This window comes from Leptodactylus fuscus, chromosome 5 (genome assembly GCF_031893055.1).
Source record: "Leptodactylus fuscus isolate aLepFus1 chromosome 5, aLepFus1.hap2, whole genome shotgun sequence".
Taxonomy (NCBI): Eukaryota; Metazoa; Chordata; class Amphibia; order Anura; family Leptodactylidae; genus Leptodactylus; species Leptodactylus fuscus.
Genome location: NC_134269.1, coordinates 65,841,582 through 65,851,207, shown reverse-complemented (window position 1 = coordinate 65,851,207; position 9,626 = coordinate 65,841,582). Strand labels below are relative to the sequence as shown.

At 44.1% G+C, this 9,626-nt stretch overlaps 1 pseudogene; it reads right to left on the bottom strand.

The window, feature by feature from the left end:
- Window positions 1-3,777: 3,777 nt before the first annotated feature.
- LOC142205418 (small nucleolar RNA SNORA17) lies at window positions 3,778-3,892 on the bottom strand (annotated as a pseudogene).
- Window positions 3,893-9,626: the final 5,734 nt, after the last annotated feature.

Sequence of the window (9,626 nt, the reverse complement as noted above, 5' to 3'; positions counted from 1 at the left end):
TAATACCACCCAGCTTGTCACTGCACATTTTAAGAACTCTTGCGCTTATCCCATCAGGTCCTCCAACATTGTCTGCTTTAATCCTCATGATTTCTCTACACACTTGAGACTCATTAAGGGTCAGATAGCCAGATGGCAATTGACTGCAAGTCGGCGGGTGTGGGGTCTTGGTGTGTGAGGAGAGACTGAGCTGTAATACCAAGGCACTTAGTATTCAGTGCTGAGACCTTAACATTTACCTGAATAATGTAGTTTTCAAACAAGTTATTGGGAAGGATGGGGGGGGGGGGGTCCTAGATCTCCTCAGGATGAATCATCATTTTTAACATCACGGAAAGCCCCTTTAATGTTCAATCAATATTTGTCAGATCAACATGTTAGATTTTAATATTTGAGGTGTAGGATCCTTGTCACCGGATCAATCCTTTTGCTGTGCTCAGATATATACTATGTATCTCAGCATGTGTATGTATCCTATACAGGACATAAATGTATGACTATTCTCTGACCTTAGATAACAAGGATTCTGGCAGCACAATTCATCCATTATTCGTTGTAGATAAAATGTGCAATTCTCATGTGTTTTCTAGAAATATTGAAACATAATGTTCTAGGATGTATACTGCAAATGCAACATGTCTGATACATTTAATGCTGAACTGAAAAGAAGGTTATTGCCTAATAAACATGAAAGGCTGGAGTGCAGGCTATTGTAAAGCTAATACTATCATTTCTAACATACTTTATAAATGAGATATACAATTTATTGGTTAGCAAAGTGAATAAGAACAGTATTTGTAGATATGGTAAGGTTCAATCTCTGCCCAAATAAGAAAACTTATCTGTGCCTATAAATATTCTTGTTTTTATAGACCTCCTGCACATGGCGATCAGCATGGTACATATCTGCAGTGCGACCTCCAGGGTGGTTTTAGAAATCGCAGCAAGTCAATTATATCTATGGAAACGCTGGCAGTTTCCCCATAGACAGAAGTGAATTAGAAAGTCCAAAGAGGAAAACTCTGCAAACTTTTTGTGCAAAGCGCTGCGTGAATAACCGTGATGCGTTGACACCACGTTTTTTTACGCAGCGCTCTTTTTGCTGCGGCACGCTACATGGGTCCTTAGTCTAAAAAAACTTGAGCAAATCCCTTTAGACACATTGGGGAATGCCTGCTAAATATAGCGAATCCCTTTGGATATACGGATGGCTCTTCAGAAACATGCATAAGCGAATGTCTCTGATTTGATATGAGTGACCCCTCTATCATAAGAATATATGGGAGTTTTAATGCACTGAGCACTTCAAGGGGTATTCCTATGTACATAATCATATCTATATTTGTAGATAATTAAAAGTTAAACATTTTTGCAAATATAAGTAATTAAAAATTCTGCAAAGTTTTAAAGATTTTCTCTAACTTTCTTAGTGGTGACAGTCTGATCAGTTGCCATGGATACGACCACAAATGCAGAAACTTTCTATGATCTGGGACTTGTCAGGAACCCAGCTATGATTTTCTTATTGTACCTGGGATATCAGGCAGGGACACTACATGTATCAGAAGATATCCTGGCCACAATAAGGAAATCATGGCTGATTTTCTGACCTTAGAAAGGTCCTGCATTCATGGTCATATCCACTAACAACTGATCAAGACAATAGACTGTGACCACAAGATATTTAAAGAGGACCTTTCATGGTCCGGGGCACAGGCAGTTCTATATACTGCTGGAAAGCCGACAGTGCGCTTAATTCAGTGCACTGTCGGCTTTCCCGATCTGTGCCCCGGGTACAGGGCCGCCATCAGGAATTTTGGGGCCCCATACAGCCTAAGTGTCTGGGCCCCCCCCCGCCGCCATTTTAAAACAACCTTATTTTGCGACATACCAATTCTGTATTACATTTCCCTTTATTTAGCAGCATTACAAGTCTTAATCAGATTCTATTTGCAGGTAAAATCTGCTCCGTGTGACAGCGCCTATAGAGATCCAACACCATCTATAAGAGCCCTCCTAATAAATCCTCAGGGCTTATTCACATTGCGTTTTTGGCCTCCCTTGCCGGGATACGTTGGTAACCAGTCAAAATCAGCTGTCAACTTATCCCTGCACGAAGAACTGGCCATTAAAAAAAAAAGGGGGGCCTGCAGTTCTCCGTGCAGGGATAAGTGGGGAGCTGATTGTGACTGGTTACCAACGTATCCCAGCAAGGGAGGCCAAAAACGCAACGTGAACACTCCTTTACAGTGTAAGTCCCACCCCCAAACAGGCTGCTATGCTAGTAGCATAGCCTACATCATTATTATTCTCCAGCTAAAAACTTATATATTATATATTATTGCCCCAGTTCCCTCTCCGCAGTGCTGCACACCCGATGTCCCAACAATCCCCCCCGTCCACCCTCTAATATCTTTCCATTGCCCCCTGTACCCATACCTCCCAACTGTTGAAGAACCAAAAAAGGGATAAAAATATTTTTGCGCGCCGCGGGAAATTTAGCCCCACCCACTGTTATGTTGACTCCGCCCACTCATTAATTTTCATGTGCCCGCACACTGTATAATCCTCCTACAGTCACCCGTAAATTATATGTCCCCCCTCCGTCTCTCCCCCAGCTTCATATACACCCTTCATCTGCCCCCAGATTCATGTCCCCCCATCTCTGCCCCCAGATTCATGTCCCCCCATCTCTGCCCCCAGATTCATGTCCCCCCATCTCTGCCCCCAGATTCATGTCCCCCCATCTCTGCCCCCAGATTCATGTCCCCTCCATTTCTGCCCACAGATTCAAGTCCTCCATCTCTGCCCCCAGATTCATGTCCCCCCATCTCTGCCCCCAGATTCATGCCCCCTCCATTTCTGCCCCCAGATTCATGTCCCCCATCTCTGCCCCCAGATTCATGTCCCCCCATCTCTGCCCCCAGATTCATGTCCCCCCATCTCTGCCCCTAGATTCATGTCCCCTCCATTTCTGCCCACAGATTCATGTCCCTCCATCTCTGCCCCCAGATTCATGTCCCCACATCTCTGCCCCCAGATTCATGTCCCCACATCTCTGCCCCCAGATTCATGTCCCACATCTCTGCCCCCAGATTCATGTCCCCCATCTCTGCCCCCAGATTCATGTCCCCCCATCTCTGCCCCCAGATTCATGTCCCACATCTCTGCCCCCAGATTCATGTCCCCCCATCTCTGCCCCAGATTCATGTCCCCTCCATCTCTGCCCCCAGATTCATGTCCCCCATCTCTGCCCCCAGATTCATGTCCCCTCCATCTCTGCCCCCAGATTCATGTCCCCCCCATCTCTGCCCCCAGATTCATGTCCCCCCATCTCTGCCCCCAGATTCATGTCCCCCCCATCTCTGCCCCCAGATTCATGTCCCCTCCATCTCTGCTCCCAGATCCATGTCCCCTCCATTTCTGCCCACAGATTCATGTCCCCCCATCTCTGCCCCCAGTGCCATGCCGTCCTCTCCATCTCTGCCCCCAGATTCATGTCCCTCCATCTCTGCCCCCAGTGTCATGCCGTCCTCTTCTTCATCTGCCCCCAGTTTCACGTTCCACATAATCCACATTACACTTACCTTTTCCTCGTTCCCCCGCTGCTCTCTGCGCGCCTCTCTCTCTTACTGGCGCACAGTTACACTGCCGGGTAGCCGGCGGCAGCGGCGAAGTGAGGAGCTGACACAGGTCAGCTCCTCGCTTCAGCGTCTGAAGCGAGCTGACCTGTGTCAGCTCCTCGCTTCGCTGCCGCCTCTCTCGCTGACGCTGACACATATGCGGCTGAAGCGAGGAGCTGACCTGTGTCAGCTCCTCGCTTCGCCGCTGCCGCCTCTCTCGCTGACACATATGCGGCTGAGCCAGCCGCATATGTGTCAGCGAGAGAGGCCGCAGCGGCGAAGCGAGGAGCTGACACAGGTCAGCTCCTCGCTTCAGCCGCATGTGTCAGCGAGAGAGGCGGGCAGCGGCAAAGCGAGGAGCTGACCTGTGTCAGCTCCTCGCTTCAGCCGCGTATGTGTTCAACTCAGATCTGCGTCCTCTGGACGCAGATCTGAGTTGAAACAAGCGGGACATACAATGACTGCTGCCGGCCCCAGGGGCCCGGGCCCCCCCAATTTTTAAATTTGGCCGGCCCCTGACGCCAGTAGCAGTAGTACTGGCCTATTGGCGGCCCTGCCCGGGTAAAGAGTTTTCGGTCCCGGTACTGTAGCTCTTTACAGTCAGAAGGGCGTTCCTGACAGTCAGTCAGGTACGTCCTTCTGTACAAGCAGCGCCAATAGCACTGTGCTCTGAGACCAGGGAGGAACGCCTCCTCTCCTCCTGATAATACTTGTCTATGGACGAGCACTATGAGCAGAGGGGGGGCCCACACTGTACAGCGCGATAGGCGCTGTTGTGGAGAAGTACATATCTGACTGACTGTCAGGAACGCCCTTCTGACTGTAAAGTGCTACGGTACCGGGACCGATACCTCTTTACCCGGGGCACAGATCGGGAAAGCCGACAGTGCGCTGAATTCAGTGCACTGTCGGCTTTCCAGCAGTATATAGAACTGCCTGTGCCCCAAACCATGAAAGGTCCTCTTAAAAGAAAATCTTTAAATTTCTGCAAAATGTTTAATTACTTATATTTGCAAAAATGTTTAACTTTTAATTATCTACAAATTTTAAAATAGTTATGTACCTGGGGATACCCCTTTAATACGCATACATATTTAGATTGTTAGAATTATTAAAGGTTTTGTTTTATATATCTTCAAGGCTTTTCCCTTGATAGTGATTGATAGTGTCCACTATTGGGATCACGACTCCATTTTTGATCCATATTAAATTAGGAATCTATGGGCACCTATACAATTCCTTCTTGTACATGTTTTTCTCACATTTTGTTCCTTGAAAAGCTCTGGTGTTGGTCGTATAATACTTTCTAAAAGTTGCTTCATCTGACATTATATTACTCCTGCTCTCTATTTTGACTGAACACATGCTCATTTTATTAAGAGGCAGAAAACTTTCAGACATTATTGTATTTCCTTTGCAGCTGCCTCTCCATAGAGGATTTGTTAACACTTTCCATGCCATCTGCATACTGTACAGTACATTATAAAGTAGATCTTGCAGACTAGGTGAGATGAGAGATATAAAAATCCATGTCAGAATTGTAAAGGATTCAGCTAAATTCTCTATTTTATTGCTTGGGCAGTGTAGTTACAGGAATGTTCCAATGTTACTATGACACAGGGCTGTGGAATTGGAATCAGGGCCAGTTTTGGGTGGAGTATCTTTTCCCGACTACAACTTTAAAATAAAATGCTTGATTATTTTTAATTATATTATACTTTTTTATTTACTTTCATACAAATTCAACCAGTAGATTTTTTCCATGAAGAAGCTATCCATGATCTGAAGATATTTGATACTTATAACCTGTCCACAAGTTTGGATCAGTAGCAGATCATCGGAATTCGATATTGGAACCTCAAACTGATCAGCTGATGCGGCTGCCTTAAGCTAAGTATACTGAGTATATGGCCAGGAGCAGCCCTGCTCCTATTCAAGTTCCAGGTACCACCGCTGTACTGCATGGACTGGAAGCTCCATACAGTGTACAGAGCATTGTACACTGTAATGGTGACTCCTAGAACTGTAGCCCTGCTTCCATTCAGATGTGACCATATACTTAGTATATGGCTGTAGAGGTTGGATCAGCTGAACGCTTTGGAACTCAGGGGTCAGACCCCGATCAATCTGATACTGTCGAAAAGTTATCAGCATCAAAAATCTCCCAATCCTGGACATCCCCTTTAAATAGAGTAGCTTTGCAGCTTCAGTCTGACCATGGTTGTCAGACATTTATGAGTGTGAGTCAGAGCATGAGAAAGACTGTGGAGAAATAGAAGAGTCAGAGTTGAAGTTGGTGCTTTGGTCTACTGCCCTGCTTAGATATTGTATCTTTGTATTTGGGCACTATATAGTACACAGTAAGTGGAAGATACCATTCGTATACTGCAGTACACTAGGCACATATACAATATTTGCTTTGGGTTATGAATTCTAAGGGGACGTTCACACTACCGCCACTGTCCGCCCCAGGGTTTTCATCCTAAACCCCAGAGAAACTGGACAGGGGACGGCTTGGTGGTGGTCAGCTTTAAAACCCATTCATTTGAATGGGTTTTTAAAAGTAACTGCTAGTGTCCGTATGCAGATTCTCTGTCTGGAAACCGTTTTTTTTTTTTTTTTTGCACAGACACAAAGTTGTACATACAGCGAACGGCAGCGATAGTGTGAACGCCCCCTAATTGAAATGCCTTTTAGCCTAATTAATTTAAAATCTGTTAATAGTTGTAGCTTCAAAACAACCCCAAAAGAATTTTCATGCAACTTCCATTACTAGATGCAAAAGGTCACTTCAATCCTAAGCAAATAAATGCTAAAAAACAAAAGAAAAAACGAAGAATGAAACCACATCCTGTGTAAAATGAGCTAATTTGTAAAGAAAACGGCTTGTGAAAGGCAACTCTTACCCTTTTCATCTTGTAAACACAGACACACACTGATAATGTTAAAATGTGCAGCTTCATCCTTTACCTCTCAGCAATCTGTGAAAACAACGCTGGACACAGTCTAACTATACTGTCCCCATAGGACATTATTAGCTAAAAAGAGGTGTACATTCCAAGATCTGGTTAGTATCAGTCCTATGAATGAGTACATTGCAACTAATAAGAAACACAGTCTTGCCAGGAACATAGTAGTTTGCAAATACTTCTTGACCCATTTATTCTGAGAACAGCAGCGTTGTGCCACTGTTAGCATCAAGATCCTGGGTATGAATCCCCCCGTTGAGTATTTATGCTCTCCCCACGTCTTGCTATCATTTCTCCGATACTTTCAAGTTATACTGATAGGAAATTTAGACTGCGAGTACTAGTGGGTGAAGTAAGTCAAGACCATGTATGTAAAGTGCTGACAGTATGTAAGCTTGAGAAGTAATGTGTTCTAAAGAAAATGTGTATCTATTATATACAGCATTGTAAATAAGATCCATATGAGCTTGAATTTTTTTTTTTAAATGTAGATTGTGAGCCCCACATAGAGCTCACAATGTACATTTTTCCCTATCAGTATGGCTTTGGAATATGGGATGGAAATTCATGCAAACATGGGGAGAACATACAAACTCCTTGCAGATGGTTTAATGCCCTTGGCAGGATTTGAACACCAGGACTCCAGCGCTGCAAGGCTGCAGTGCTAACCACTGAGCCACTGTGTGGCCCCTATATGAGCTTGAATTTTTGAAACACAAATTATAGGTAAAATAATGGAGTCAATATATCGCACCTCATTGATTAACTTACCTGAGCAAGCAATTATATATATATTGTGAAGTGGAGAGAGGTATAGTATGGGAGAACCGCTATTTTTCCCCAAGACTGTTGCAGTATGCACAGGCGTTTAGCTTGTAGGTCCCGGACTGGAGTAAAGTTCGGGTCAGTCCTGCAGGGCAATCCATTCCAGGCATGGAAACAGACCAGCAGAGCTCTGTAAGTAGCACAGGTGGGCTGGTTAGTGAGAGAGAGGAGAGAGACAGAAACACACTCAATCAACCAGTCTGGAAAAACTCTGCCAAAAAGGACACTGTTAAAGGGCCGGGTATGTGTACCCCTTGTTTACTTGTGAATCCTGTTTGTTAGGAGGTCAGCAATAGGCTGACCCCCTGATTAGTGAGGGAATAACTCGTTTAGTAAGCCGCCGGAGAGGCGAAGGTCTTTATTTTCATTTGTTTGTTTTGACATGCTGAGCTGCTGAGCAGCACTGCCTGTACCTTTAAGCTTGTCTGCTGCAATAAAGACTGCTTTTGGGAAAGAAACCAGAGCTTCTGAATCCCCCGTACATCACAATATGTAAATTCCCCTTATGATCATAGTGGATTATAATTTTATGGGTAAACCAGGTAAGTAGAGTGAAAATTCTTATGTTTACTAACAAGAGTGTTTAATCCTTGTCATTACAGGGTCCACAATCTAGAATGTGAAATTTTCCCCAGTTATGTTTACCATTTTCCAAGGTGTATAACTTTTCCATGTGTTCTTGAGATCAATGGATGACCGAGCATAGTGAAAATATGTTCTACTGCTACTTTCATTTCAAGAGGAACCATTCAAGATAGCCCAAGTACTATGCTTGACATCTATTAGTTCCCATAGAGATGAAGCGGCAGTAGGCATTTGGGCTGCAAAACTCTTCACTTCTTGTGATCTGTACGGTTCCCAAATCTCAGACCCACATCAATTAGCAGGTTACTGCTCATGGTATGGTATGGTTTGGATAGAGGGTAACTACGTCTTACTGGAATATATCAGCAAACATACTTCACTATACATACAAGAATTCTTAAATTGTAGAGCCTTGGAAATCATAGCAGTTGACAGATATAATTGAATGACCAAGAAGTATAGATTTATAGATTTTAGATTTATTAAAAAGGATAAACACAAACAACTGGTAAAATGATTTTATTGTGTCCTGTTATTGGCAGAACATAGCAAACATACAGAATAGCAAAACTGCTTCATTTCCTTCATATGCAAGTAAAAATTATATGCCTTAGATGCAATGGCTCTTGACATGTTAGATTATTTATGCTTGGAGTGCCAGTACAGAATACAATATTTAGGTCACATAGGAACAAAATGTGAAAGTGGGATTAGGAAACACTGGCAGAATAATGAAGAAGAAATGCTAATGCTTTGTAACACAGCAAAACTACAATATCATACGTGGCCTAACATTATGTTCACATCATTTCTTTCCGCCAATTTTATTATAGAATTGTTGCCATGTACTGTACAGGTTTATATACTACCAGTTACTTTTTTCTAACACCTATATCCTTACATATTATTATATGATGTAGTTATACCTGTTGTTCACAACTTCAAAAATGTTTGATTATACTGGTCTCCTTTACACACAGGGATAATGCACACAGCGATGTTATAGCACACAAATAATGCCTATGGTGAAATCACAGCACAGGTGTAATCGGTGGTGAACCTAGCCTCTCTGCTGGGGGGTGTTGTTCATCTTTTGATAGTCCGCCTCAGACAGCGGGGGGGGGGGGGGGGTAAACTGTTGGGGGTGCTAGCGGTAACATTACAATAAATACAATGCAGTAATATTTTGTGCAGTAATACTCACAGGAGACGTCTTCCCACATTTCCCGTCTCTTCCCTTTGGACCGCCATGACCACTTCTTCCAGCTGTCACTTGACTCTGTAAAGTTTGAAACACAGACATCTTTGATTCCTCACTTCTCCACGCACCCAACCCAATATATATATACTGTATATCCCACAGCAGCCCCTGCAGCCTATACTATGCTTCACAGTGGCATAATAGACTGTGGGGCATAATAGAGGTTGCAGGGGGGCCGCTGTGAGGCACAATAGAGGTTACAGGGGCCACAGTGGACCCTTCAAGCTCTATTATGCCCCACAGTTGCACACGCCTGAACTATTATTATACTCAGGGGTCTTTTCAGCCCCCCCCTCCCCCCGAGTATAATCAGAGCCCCAGGGGAGGTGAGGGAACATAATAAACAATGTTACTTACCTCTCC